The following is a 14,995-nucleotide window of genomic DNA, read 5'->3' as shown; positions in this document are numbered from 1 at the left end:
TAAAGTTAGTATTTCTTGGGTTAGTTCAGTAAGTAATGTTAAAGTTGAAAGTAGATTTTAATATTCCATTTAAATCAACGTTTCGCAGGTAATCCTGGCCTTTCTCAAGATTCTGAAATGTATAAGATTGAGAACAAGATGTTATTGTAAAACATAAAAACTTACCAACACGTAAAGCGAGACACTAAAATTAATGAATTAGTCTCTGTTCGTTCATTAATGTTAGTGTCTCTATTTACTTGGTAAATTTTTATATGTTTTACAATAATATCTTGTTTATTGTAAAATAAATTATCTAGCTTTCGCAAAATTTATTGGCTTCTTCAGGAAATGCTAAAAATAAAACTTTACCTCAAGATAAAACTGTAGTTTATATATCTTCCATAGGAGCTTTTTATAATACTGTAACGAAACGGCCCCCCATATAACGGTTGCACTCGAAATGATGATCTGTGTTCCTGAATGTTCACGAATATCGACCGGCGGACAGATTCGAGGCGCTAATGCAGGCGAAATAGAGGTGGACTATTCCAGATTATTCTAGTACTTAATAACTTGTATATATAAGCAGCGCTGATATTAGTTAGTTTAGTTGATAAGATATTATCCTGCTGTAAACTGATAAATAAATATATTTACATAAATTAGAACCGCTCGTTTTATTTAAAGACGCTACAATAAATACACATATACATTCTAAAAAGAACAAACAAATATCACATTCATAATAAAAGGGGAAGTAGTTATAGACTAAACAGAATTTTTATTATAAATAACGTAGATGACAGTACTACTAAACCTACTACAGATAGAGTTACCAGGAAAAAAATTAAAAAGGTAGCTTTGGAAAGGATAATTCTCAAAGATCGCCGTAAATCCAACTATGATTAAATCAAATTAAAAAAAAATCAAATAAAAAATGAATCTATATATTGGGGGCTACAACTTTGAGTTATACAGAAGTTTTGGGGAATCTGACGTTGTAAAATGTATTAAATTAGCACGTCTTCGATGGATAGGACATGTAATTAGGCGAGATGAAGATGCAACGATCAAAAAAATTTTCGACCGAAGAGGACCAGTGGAAAGACGAGCCAGAGGAAGACCAAAACTTAGGTATCAAGATAACATAGAGGATGATCTAAAATCCATCGGAGTTAAAGCATGGCGAAGAGTTGCCAGAGACAGGGGCGAATGGAAGATTGTTCTGAAGAAAGCTTTGGCTCATAACGAGCTGTAATGCCACTGATGATGATGATATATTAGGACACATATATGTAGGGCATCTACCGTACCACTAAAATGGGAAATCATAGGTTAAATGGTTACAACAGATTCAACGTCGAAATAGGAATCAGCTGACACTAGGGATGTCAAGATTCTGAAAGAAATAAGAAAAAAGCAAGATAATATTAACGCTTTGTTTAAAAACTATTCATAGCACAGTTTTTATAGCAGCAGAATGGACTGTCTCAAATTTTGTAGTAATTTTCACACCTTAACGATTCATTTATTTTTCTAAAAGTTGTCAGAAAATCCTTTTTTTTTATGAATGTATATCTTTTTTCACTTCTTACAGGTAAAAATTATCACGGGATATCTCTTGATATCGTAGTTCGTCGTCGAAAACCATATTAAAAAATTCAACTTTAGTTCCAATATCCTATACAGAAAAATTACACTTCGAATTCCCACTAAAAGGAAATCTCGGTAGAACCGACCCTGGTTGGTTCTCATTTATTGACCAATATGCACGGTTTCAATATATACACGGTTTATTGTACTGAAGTTTGAAATATATATTTTTTATCTAAAAGCATTTCGATGTACGTCAGTCAGATAGTTCCATAATCCCCTTGCATATTGTAGTCTATTTAAAGCAGAAATATCTTCCTTTCCGAGAGACAGGCCTAGATGCACACATGTTGTACAAAGGAGAGGCCCAGCCGCAATACTTTTATCGTTTTTGTTTATATGAAAAACTCTGGAAAAAAATAAAAAATAAAAAAAGAAACGCGATATCTCACTTGGAGAACACATTTATACTTCAAATTTGAATAGTTGATGATGTGAACATAATTCCAACATGAAGCGTTTTTTTGTTCAACGTTTTTCTGCTACGGGAGATGTTTTAAATTGGGCCATAAAAAGTAGAAAAATGTGCAATTTGTATTCATACTTTTTTTATAGAAGATTACTACGCACGTATACTTGCTTTTGAGGGGCTTTATAATTTTCGTCTACGGCGATCAAATTTTTTGATCCGGTGGTTATTCAACAGGCTAACAAAATAAGTAACGATTTTTTATAAAATATAAAATATTTCATAAGCAAAACGCTGAAGTTACCTACCCAGAAGCTTTAGCAATTCACAAATATTATACGAAACGTACAAATAAACATAATAATTGTCGCATTAAGGAATGTGTCAAATATAAGCACATTGGGCTATGAATATATGGCTGTCCGGATATTCCTTTTCAATTTTTGATATAGTATCACCTGAAATAATCGCCTTGATTTTAATGGAAACATTTTTTATAAACTTTAAACTTCATTTGTAATACAATAACGAGATTTGAAGAAAAAAAACGCGTAATTAGAGCAAGCTTTGAAATAAGCCTTCCTTCTTTTGGGTAATTACTCACTCCCACTTACAATAAATCTGTCTATATAACAGGCTAGGACGACAAGTCATACTGTTTGTCCAGTAGGGTAACTACGCTACCTACGGAGAGAAATCTGACGTACCAACATCTGATATTCCAATCATATTTTGTTCTTGTAACGATAGGTTTAATTAATAATACTAATAATATTAAATACATATTAATATAATTAATAATAGGATTAATTTTGTCGCAAAACTGCCAAAAATATTGGTTGCTGTAATTTTAAGGTAAGATTTAATAAACAAAATAATTTAAAGCTTAATGTTAGTTTAAATTTAAACACCTAGCACCACCTAGGAAAGAAATCTGAACTACCAACTGACATAAATAAACTTATCTGACAAATAAAATGTAAAATATTTATTTGTCAAATAAAGTACCGAATAAGAAGTTATCTGGAAGATAAATTGTGTTGATTGTAGTCTATTATTATGTTGTATCTCGGTTATCGCGAGATCAAAAATATAACCTAAATACTGCTGTTTATTGTAGGTGAGAGACATGGATTCGGTATTAGAAGATTTAATGAAATCAAAGAGTATGATGTTTAATGTTTATAAACTTATATAGTACGATTTTCATAGAAACTTTGTTATAACTTTGTAAATACCCTGTACGACATAATAAAACTTTATATTTTTGTGATGAGAAAGTGAAGAAGATTTCAAAAATAGAATAAAATACTGGGTGTTCTATTAAAAAAACATAAGTTTGGTCTGCCACTATGTTATTGAACACCCTATAACATTCTAACTAATTTTGTAATGTGAATCTCAAAGTTGCCTACAATTATTGCTATCTATTATTATAGCGGATCTACTAAGCTTTACCACACTAATCAATCACCCTGTATGTAAAAATATGCGCTGTATAGAAAATTCATATGGAAAATTTAATTTAATTGTACAAAAAAAAAAAGGATAAAAAGCATCCTTCAATTACAGAAGCCTAATTGTTAATAGCTTAACCAGCAGGCTGTACAGAAGAGTAATTAAAAGTAAATTTGAAAGCATAAAAAATATATTATGATAAGTGAAGAGCAACGTGGCTTTAAGGCAGGAACATCAACCATAATATGTGATATTAAATAAAATAAACCTTAAAACGCTCCTAGCTTTTATCGGTTTAGAAAGGTTTTGTATCTAAACAAAATCCATACCTTACTATGGTAATAAAAACAATGTATGTAAAATACAGAGTGATGTTGAGTGTGGAGGCTTGTCTTCACAACCAATACAACCAACAACGGGCTTGCGGCGGGACGCAACCTTAGGTACACGTAAACTCATCACCAATTAGCATAATCCCAGGATTTTCAAATAGACCTATAGATATTTGAAAACTGATCACTGGCCTATATGCACCCCGTGGCACATACAATGATGTTTGACCGATTCTAAATGACAGGAAACTGCACTTGGGCATTTTTATGAATTCTGTCATAATAATGTTACGTAAAAATATGAGTCATATTAAAAACCTGTAAACATGTTTTTATTTTTTAAAGATAAATTAATATAAATAAAAATAAATTAAATTCGTAAGTGTTATAAAGATTTAGTAAATAAGATAAGAACATGACATTATAAATTAAAGAATTCACAACAATAAATAAATTGCTAGTAACCTCAAATTTTAAAATTATCGCCAATGATACCATGAACTGTAGAGCTTTGCGCGTGTAGAAAATTTAAAAATAATTATCGGAGAAACTGAATAAATGGTCATAAATTCAGATACGGAATTTCCCATACATACGGGAATAAAAATAACGTACTATGTTACGTTCCAAATTTAAAGTAGAAAGTCCCACCTCTATTTTATCAAAATTTAAATAATTCAGGACGTGTAAGAGCGGTTGCCTATAATATATTATAAGCAAGGTGGCGAAAATAAAATTAGTAATTTTCAAATAGGGGTAATGTCTGGCAAATTGTGCTGAAGTTAAGGGAACACGTCCTCTTTTTTGTGAAGAAACTAATTTAGATCGTTCTTTCTAGAGTTATCTTGGAAGAATTGGGATCATAAAATTGAAATTTTTGAATCTCGGTACTATTCGGTGACCTCCGTGTGTCAAGTTGTCAAGTGTTCGGAAAGACGACGGAAAGAAAGTGATTCCAGGTTTGAGAGTGTTACTGAAAGGTTGGGCTAGATTAAAAACGGCATTTTTGTTTTTTTGCTTTTGCTGCTGTTCCATGTGGGATCTGGACTAGTCCGAACCGTGTGGATATTCAAGGGGATTTGCTGCCTTCGTGGAAGGGTTTTTTTTGGAATATCCACAATTTCGCTAAAAAAAGCGGATCTACAGTACACGTGAATACCGGGAGTCGTATTTAGATCAAGAAATTAGCCTTAATCACGAGTCCAAATAGCCGGCTACGCTTCGGTCCAATTTGGGATATTTCAAACCCCTAATCTGGCTAAGAAGGGTGAGTGTTAGAACATTTCGTTTTTAATTAATTAAAAAGTTGTAGTTATTTTTTTTATCCCATCTCTAAAAAGCTATTCACATTTTTATCAGTTTTCATACATTCAAGTTCGGAGACAAGTTTTTTTTTTGTATTGCTCCATTATCGCCAAAAGGCAGATAAACAAAGTGTTAAAATCAATATATTTATTTCCAAATAATTATTTTAGACACAGATGGTAATTAATGTTTTCTTGCTTCAGGGTTGGTTGGTTTGTTTGTTTTTTTCTGCTTCTTCTTCTTCGTATTTTTCCATCTGGCTGTAATTTTCAACTTTTCAACATTGTCACACAAGTCTATGTACAGCGACAAGCGTATGGGATTTTGGATTGAAGACACGCTGAACTATAACTGGAATTCCACGCGGTGAAGTATATGAAAATTCGAGGTATGGATCGATAATTAATTTTCAACGGAAGATTTAAGCGCCGTCTAATTTGGTTTGCGGAATACAATAGTTTTTTAAAGATTATTTGCTGTTAGTTTTTATTTTCATATTTACAAATACTTTACAGATTTTTTTTTAAAGATAATTTGCGGTTTATTTTATTAATTCAATATTTACACATACCTATTTTAATTTTGTAAACTGCGTCTAAGGGGGGGTTATATATTTGAGATTTATTTTTTTTATATTATTTTCTGCGCACGCACTTGAGCTCACGTGGTGTCCTATTTGCGTTAATTATTTTTTTTGGTTGGTATTGAACCGCACACCCCTTAGCGTCCGGTACTTTTGACACGTCTTACCTTTCATTTTGTTCTGTTAAGTAGAAATAACTTATGAATTTTTGTTAGGCAAGCAGAAGCCGCATTTTTATATTATTTTTTTATTAAGCCTATGGTAAAGTTAAATAATATTGTAATATGTAATATGTATGTATTTATTTTCAACTATCTTGGGAATCTATTTATTAAAATTGACTAAATTCTAATCTGACAATTTCATTTATTTTTTTATTTATTCAGGTTGTATACTGTTACTTAGTATTTTAGTAGTAAACCTATTGGTAAGTTGGTGGTTTATTGAATAGCAACGTAGGGAAGGCTGTGGGCCAATTTACCTGGCGCCCCTGATATAACTTCGGATTTTTTTGTTTTGTGGACCGCACGACCATCTCCACTGTTTTGTCTAGCCGCGAGCCATTCCCAGACTGTCACCGTATAGTACTTTTCTTTCCGGGTGTACGTCTGATTTATATTTGGTACAATTTGTAATTTTTTTATATAGATTCGGTTTTGTACGCCACATATTTTGGCGCCCAACGTGGGGCCCTTAATTAATTAACCTTTTTTTGTCAACCCCTTGTGTAGATTCCTTTTAATTAGTTAACCTAACGTGTTTGGGCTTTAATTGACTAACTTTGATTTATTTACTTTACCACTGGTTTTGCACTTAGTAGTAGTCTTAGAACTTCGTGTTTAGTGGAAGTGTATGCCAAGAAGTGCTTACTAGTTTTTTTTTGTGTGACGTGAAGTTGGAAGAAGCCAAAAATGTAACTTAAAAGAAGATACTTTGAAGTGGTGTTGTGGAACTTAGAAGAATTATGGATATATTAGGACTTTGAAATATTTCTATTTCAGTTGGAGTTCAAATTTATTTTTTTGAGAAGTTGGACTTCGAAATTCTACATTGTGGTTTAACTTACTTATGTTAGGGAATGTAAAATCTTTTTTTGAGATTATGTTGTGACTTGTAATTTGTTCTGAAACAATGAAATTTTGAAAATCTTTTGTGAAATTTTATAGATTGAATAAAGCGACTATTACTTTTATTTTGCTTTTGGTTTGCTCCCATTAATAAAGTAAACTGTACCTGTGTGTTAATATTTTTACTTATATCTTGATTTTGTTTGAATATTTGCTCCTTTCGGTTGATACATTTTTTTTTAAATTTTGAACTTTGGCAAGATGGTGCGAAAACTTGTACCCAACTACTTAAGGAAAGAGGAACTGGAATATGAACTCAAAATTCGTGGAGTGTCTACTGGCACTGTTGAGTCTATGAGGTCTAGTCTGTCTGATGCACTTAGTCGTGAGGCAGCAAATGAAAGCTTTAGATATCCTGAGCACCCATTCACCTTTTCACAGGATAAAACTGCAATCGAGACTAAACTTGCGGAGCTGAATACGGCTGTTGGAAAGTTTGCCGGAACTCCTACTTGTGCTGAGTCCTTGAGATTGCGGACACAGATTAACCATGTCTTGGGGAGAATTGATCTTATGGTATTGCCAACAGGTGATGATGCAGACGCAGCCCAGGTTGTTAAGTCAGACTTTCTTGCTGAGATTTTGAAGTTGTCACAGGATTTACATGATAAGCAGCATCCAATCGGATCTGGTTCGGTACCAGTAGCGCTCGATGTGATTTCGGTTTTAAATCAGTCTTTTCAGGCAGGGGTAGGACAAGTTCATGCTTCTTCTCCTGGAGCGATGTCACAAGCTGGTAATAATGTTTTTTCAGGGTCTGTCTCTAGTTTTTCTTCTGGGATGATACTTCCTCATAAATGGGGAATAGAAAAGTTTTCAGGTTCTGCTAGGGGTATGTCTATTTCTGCATTTTTTGAGATGGTGAATGAATTGAGTCTCGCTCGTCATGTACCAGATAGTATACTTTTGGAATCAGGTATAGATTTATTTTCGGATAAAGCCTATCAGTTTTATAAAGATGTTCGTCTACGTGTAGGGAGTTGGGCTGAATTAGTTGAAGAGTTTCGTAGGGAGTACCTGTCAGCTCACCATGGGGAAGCGCTTTTTGAAGAGCTTCGGAGGAGAACTCAGCATTCGTCTGAGACTATTGGAGTTTACTTGGCAATAATGAATAGTTACTTTAATCGCTTGCGTTGTCATGTTCCAGAGGAAGTTAAATTGTCTATAGTTATTAGGAATTTGCATCCGTTCTATCAAGATAGATTACGTGATCCTTTGCCAGCTACCTTGGAGGAACTTCGTGTTCTATGTCGCAGTATGGAGGAAAGACGTGATTGTATTAGGAACTATGTTGAACCGAATAGTAGGAAAATGAATACTTTGGAAAAGGACCTAGCTTATATCAGTGTGGATGCTGAAAGTTGTAGTAGTGTTAGTGAGGGTCCTGTTGCTTCATCCGAATCGGAGTCAGCTAGAGGAAAGTTTAGGACTTTAGTCTGTTATCGTTGTAATCAGTCAGGCCATAAGGCAGTAGGGTGTTTAATGAAGAAGGAGGCTGTTCACTGTTTTAAGTGTAAGAAAGAAGGGTTTACAGTCAGAACTTGTCCTTCGTGTAATTCGGGAAACGGAAGGAAGCGCACCTAACTGGTCGAAGAGGTGTTGCCGACGTTGACTCGACCAACCTACGTCCTATTTTAGACTTTATTTTACATCATTCCGAAGGAGATGAACGTCCATATTTGAAAGTTAAAGTCTTAGGAAAGGAAATTTTGGGATTATTGGATTCTGGTGCTTCAAAGACCATTGTAGGAAGAACTGGTTGGAAATTTTTACAAAACTTGGGTTTAGAGTTGGATACTTCGAAGAAGACCGTTTGTAGAGTGGCGAATGGTCAGATGTGTGAATCGTTGGGGGAATGTTTAGTACCTTTCATGGTTAGGGATCGCTTGCGTGTCTTGCCAGTATTAGTTATTTTGGACGTACCGCACATTCTGATTTTAGGATCTGATTTTTGGCGTGTTATGGGTATCGTTCCAGATTTGAGGCATAACGAATGGTATTTTTCGGACGCTCCAGCAATGGTAGGTTCAGTGGATCATCTCCGAGGTCAAACTATTTTGACCGATGCAGAGAAGTCGCAATTGGAGGAAGTTATTAATAGAAGTCGTGAACTAATGGGCACTTCTCTTGGTTGTACTGATGTCACTGAGCATGTGATTGTTTGTAAATCTGCACCCATAAAACAACGTTACTATCCTGTATCCCCAGTAATCCAAAGCCATATTGATAAAGAGCTAGAAGATATGTTGGCGAAAGGAGTAGTGGAGCGATCGAATAGTGCTTGGTCGTCCCCGATTCTCTTGGTGAAGAAAAAGGTTCCAGAAGGTGAAGAACCAAAATGGAGGTTCTGCGTAGACTATCGAAAGCTTAATGCCGTAACAGAGAGGGATGGCTACCCATTACCGTACATCTCTAATATTTTAAATAAATTAAAGAACGCGCATTATCTTTCCACCATAGACATTAAGTCGGCGTATTGGCAGGTACCTGTTGCTAAGGCTTCCAGGCCTTATACTGCTTTTACGGTTCCTGGTCGAGGTCTTTTTCAGTTTTGCAGAATGCCTTTTGGATTACATAATGCCCCGGCTACATGGCAGAGGTTGATAGATCGTGTCCTCGGTCCGGAGTTGGAACCCTATGTTTTTACTTACTTGGATGACGTGGTCATCGTGACAAAGTCTATTGAAGAACATGTAAGGATCTTAGAGGAAGTCTTTAGACGCTTGAGAGAAGCTAAGTTAACCGTTAGCTGGGATAAATGTCAATTTTGTAGACCGGAACTAAAGTATTTGGGTCATGTGGTTGATAGGAATGGACTACATGTTGATGGTGATAAGGTCAACGCTATGCTACGTATCCCAACACCCACATCCGTCAAGGAAGTTCGTAGCATCATAGGCACATTTTCCTGGTATCGAAGATTTATTCCTTCCTTTGCGACACTACTAGCTCCAATTACAGCGATATTGAAGAAAGGAAGAAAATTCAATTGGACCCCGAGTTGTGAAGAATCTTTTCAGAAAATAAAAGAATGTCTAGTTTCTGCTCCGATACTTAATTGTCCTGACTACAATTTGCCTTTTGTTGTCCAATGTGATGCCTCAGGATATGGAGTGGGCGCCGTGTTATTGCAGCCAGGCCCGGATGGTGACGAAGTAATTAGTTTCCTGAGCAGATCACTAACGCGTCAAGAAAGGAATTTTTCCACGACGGAACGGGAATGTTTAGCTGTGTTATGGGCAGTCGAAAAACTGCGTCCTTATTTGGAGGGTGTTCCGTTTACGGTCGTGACTGATCACGCATCCCTCGTATGGCTTCAAAATTTGAAGGATCCTACTGGAAGATTAGCTCGATGGGCGGTAAGATTGCAACAATATGACTTTAAGATTGTGCATCGGAAAGGAAAAGAACATGTTGTCCCCGATTTGTTATCTCGGTCAGTTCCCGTGCTTGATATGGTTGAAGAGGTTGTACCGCTTCCTAGTGGTGATAGTTGGTATGATAAACTTTGTAGAAAAATCGAGTCTAATCCCTTGAAGTATCCTCAGTGGAGAATGTCTGGTGGCAAACTTTATAAATACATCCGTCCCAGTCATGGATTTTTGGTCGAGGAAGTGGACAATTGGAAGGAAGTCGTTCCTAAGGGTCAACGATTGGAAGTGCTGAAGTTGTGTCATGATAGTCCTTTAGCAGGTCATATGGGGATCCTGAAAACTTATAAGCGTATTAACGAGAAGTATTTTTGGCCGAAACTGCGGAGTGATGTGTCTCGTTACGTTGGACGTTGCTCACTGTGTGCCATGCATAAGGTGGAACAAGGTAAGCCCAAAGGCTTTATGACTCCTCAACCTAAAGCTACTCAACCATGGGAGATAGTAGCAACCGATCTTATGGGACCTTTCCCAAGATCAACTCAAGGCTATAAGTTTATCTTAGTGGTAATGGATGTGTTTAGTAAATTTTCTTTGGTATTTCCGTTGCGATCCTCAAAAGCCGTGCATGTCGTTAAGAAAATAGAAGAAGAAGTTTTTCTCGTATTTGGAGTTCCACGTCTGTTACTATGTGATAATGGTGTCCAGTATACTTCGGGTATTTTCAAGAAAATGATGGAAACCTATGGTGTCTCAGTTCGTTATAATGCGTTGTATCATCCACAGTGCAATCCATCTGAACGCTATAACCGAACCCTTAAAACAATGATGGCAACTTATATAGCTGACAACCATAGGAAGTGGGATGAAAATTTGGCCAAACTAGCATGTGCTACGCGCACTGCATACCACGAGTCGACTGGTCAAGATCCCTACTTCATAAATTTCGGTCGGAAGATGGTAGTGGATGGACGAGATTTTTCCCGAAAGGACAAACTCGGAGACCCGGAGGACGAAGTAGCTAAAATGGGATATAATCGATCGCGTGGACTCCAGGAATTATTTGTTGATGTTAGAAAACGTTTAGATAAAGCTTCGGCTAAGTGTGAGAAGACCTATAATCTACGGAGACGTCCAGAGGAATTTCAGCCCCATCAGTCAGTATGGCGGAGAAATTTTGTGTTGTCAGATGCCGCTAAATATTTCACGAAAAAGTTAGCTCCTAGATGGATAGGACCCTACTTCGTGAAGAAGAAAGTTTCCCCCTGGACATATAGTTTAGAGGATGAAAATGGCAAGGATCAAGGTATTTGGAATATTAAGGATTTAAGGATTAGTAACCCGACTGGTGATCCCGATAGGATTTAGGTCGGAGTAGAACGGACTAGCAAAGTTTTGTCTAGTTTAAGTAAATTTAGTTAGTCTTCTGAAATTGGTTGTATTTATTTTTTTTTTGTTGTGTCCGTGAAGGATGACTGAGTGTTGGCTATGATCGGTTCTTAGGATGTATTTGGATGGTCAACCGATTCGTTTTTTTTTTGTGTTAGGTAGCCAATACGAAGTCGTAGGGTTGCGGTAGCCTTAATTTCTTTTGATTTATGGAATTGAATGTCACTTAGGTTTGGTCAGAAATATGTTGTCTTCGATGATATGGCGTTGGGATTTGTTTTGATGTTAGTAAGCCATTCTATTTAATTGGGATTTTTTCGAAGCCACATAATTATGTTTTGGTGAATCTTGTTGGATAATAGCTTAGTTTTGGATGATTCACTAAATTTCGTTGTATACGGATTTAAATTCTGAAAGACCTATCTCATTTTTATTTTAATGAACAATTGGAATTACACTACTGTTTCGGTAGATGTTTCTCGCAGTATCAGTAAGAGTGGAATGGTGGAGAGTTTCTTATGGACTCATGTTATGCGAGGTATAGTGAAGTACTAGCGATGCCCCAGAGCTGGGAGGTCGCGAATAAGGGCAACATCCAGTAACCGACCAAATCAGTGTTGTCAGATTGACGTTGGAATTTGAAACTATTCTACTTGATCTCATACGATGAGAGATGACTGTTGTGTGGAAGTGGAGTAAGTGTTGTAAGTAAGTTGTTGCTTTGTGCGTGTGGTTTGAGGTTGGTATGTCTTTCGTTGTCCAAGTACTTGCGCATGGTGAAGACGGTGTGGATGATGATTGTGTGGATTGTGTGGACTTCGCTCAGAGTTTAGGTAGTGTGTCGCTAGCGCGAGGGAAAATTTTCTTCGTCTAGTTTTTCCTCGTAAATTTTCCTCTGGGAAAGGGAGGTGTTGTTACGTTCCAAATTTAAAGTAGAAAGTCCCACCTCTATTTTATCAAAATTTAAATAATTCAGGACGTGTAAGAGCGGTTGCCTATAATATATTATAAGCAAGGTGGCGAAAATAAAATTAGTAATTTTCAAATAGGGGTAATGTCTGGCAAATTGTGCTGAAGTTAAGGGAACACGTCCTCTTTTTTGTGAAGAAACTAATTTAGATCGTTCTTTCTAGAGTTATCTTGGAAGAATTGGGATCATAAAATTGAAATTTTTGAATCTCGGTACTATTCGGTGACCTCCGTGTGTCAAGTTGTCAAGTGTTCGGAAAGACGACGGAAAGAAAGTGATTCCAGGTTTGAGAGTGTTACTGAAAGGTTGGGCTAGATTAAAAACGGCATTTTTGTTTTTTTGCTTTTGCTGCTGTTCCATGTGGGATCTGGACTAGTCCGAACCGTGTGGATATTCAAGGGGATTTGCTGCCTTCGTGGAAGGGTTTTTTTTGGAATATCCACAATTTCGCTAAAAAAAGCGGATCTACAGTACACGTGAATACCGGGAGTCGTATTTAGATCAAGAAATTAGCCTTAATCACGAGTCCAAATAGCCGGCTACGCTTCGGTCCAATTTGGGATATTTCAAACCCCTAATCTGGCTAAGAAGGGTGAGTGTTAGAACATTTCGTTTTTAATTAATTAAAAAGTTGTAGTTATTTTTTTTATCCCATCTCTAAAAAGCTATTCACATTTTTATCAGTTTTCATACATTCAAGTTCGGAGACAAGTTTTTTTTTTGTATTGCTCCATTATCGCCAAAAGGCAGATAAACAAAGTGTTAAAATCAATATATTTATTTCCAAATAATTATTTTAGACACAGATGGTAATTAATGTTTTCTTGCTTCAGGGTTGGTTGGTTTGTTTGTTTTTTTCTGCTTCTTCTTCTTCGTATTTTTCCATCTGGCTGTAATTTTCAACTTTTCAACATTGTCACACAAGTCTATGTACAGCGACAAGCGTATGGGATTTTGGATTGAAGACACGCTGAACTATAACTGGAATTCCACGCGGTGAAGTATATGAAAATTCGAGGTATGGATCGATAATTAATTTTCAACGGAAGATTTAAGCGCCGTCTAATTTGGTTTGCGGAATACAATAGTTTTTTAAAGATTATTTGCTGTTAGTTTTTATTTTCATATTTACAAATACTTTACAGATTTTTTTTTAAAGATAATTTGCGGTTTATTTTATTAATTCAATATTTACACATACCTATTTTAATTTTGTAAACTGCGTCTAAGGGGGGGTTATATATTTGAGATTTATTTTTTTTATATTATTTTCTGCGCACGCACTTGAGCTCACGTGGTGTCCTATTTGCGTTAATTATTTTTTTTGGTTGGTATTGAACCGCACACCCCTTAGCGTCCGGTACTTTTGACACGTCTTACCTTTCATTTTGTTCTGTTAAGTAGAAATAACTTATGAATTTTTGTTAGGCAAGCAGAAGCCGCATTTTTATATTATTTTTTTATTAAGCCTATGGTAAAGTTAAATAATATTGTAATATGTAATATGTATGTATTTATTTTCAACTATCTTGGGAATCTATTTATTAAAATTGACTAAATTCTAATCTGACAATTTCATTTATTTTTTTATTTATTCAGGTTGTATACTGTTACTTAGTATTTTAGTAGTAAACCTATTGGTAAGTTGGTGGTTTATTGAATAGCAACGTAGGGAAGGCTGTGGGCCAATTTACCTGGCGCCCCTGATATAACTTCGGATTTTTTTGTTTTGTGGACCGCACGACCATCTCCACTGTTTTGTCTAGCCGCGAGCCATTCCCAGACTGTCACCGTATAGTACTTTTCTTTCCGGGTGTACGTCTGATTTATATTTGGTACAATTTGTAATTTTTTTATATAGATTCGGTTTTGTACGCCACAACTAGCTCGACAGAAATCTTTCGTGATCTTGAATTTTCCGAATGGGCTATCTTTCAATCTTGTGAAGTGATGTAATTATTGCTTGTTTTGTACCTAGACCAAATTTGTTATGACCCAACCACTGAAAGTGTCTAATATGTATATATTTAGTTTAATTTTCACTATTCTATTGTGATTTTTTATTTTTTTATTATTTTCATCTGCATTTTTCTAAAAATTTACAATTTTAATTGAATATATTTACGCAGAATTAGCTATTTTTGTGCATCAAGAATTTTATCAAAGTTTTGACAAGACCATCTTAGAGAACTTTTGAAACTCTGACTTTAAAGAAAGACATAAAGTTATGATAAATGCTGTCAAGAATATATGGTACGAAATTTAATACATGTTGCAGTTTCAAAAATATAAAGAAAAGCACATTACCATGTAATAATGCAAACGAAATTCTTGGCACCGTCGTTTCGCTGCTTTGAATAATACGTGTTTCAGGAGTATCCGTCAGTGCAGAAGTTCTTTCAATGCTGGTGAAAAT

General features: G+C 35.6%; 1 protein-coding gene across 1 annotated transcript in view; it reads right to left on the bottom strand.

The window, feature by feature from the left end:
* The window catches only part of ed (hemicentin protein echinoid), a 319,891-nt gene that overhangs the window by 182,794 nt on the left and 122,102 nt on the right, over positions 1–14,995 (bottom strand). The window lies entirely within an intron of this gene.

This window comes from Diabrotica undecimpunctata, chromosome 6 (assembly GCF_040954645.1).
Source record: "Diabrotica undecimpunctata isolate CICGRU chromosome 6, icDiaUnde3, whole genome shotgun sequence".
Classification (NCBI taxonomy): Eukaryota; Metazoa; Arthropoda; class Insecta; order Coleoptera; family Chrysomelidae; genus Diabrotica; species Diabrotica undecimpunctata.
Note: the sequence above shows the minus strand (reverse complement) of the source record. Positions and strands in the feature narration are given on the sequence as shown.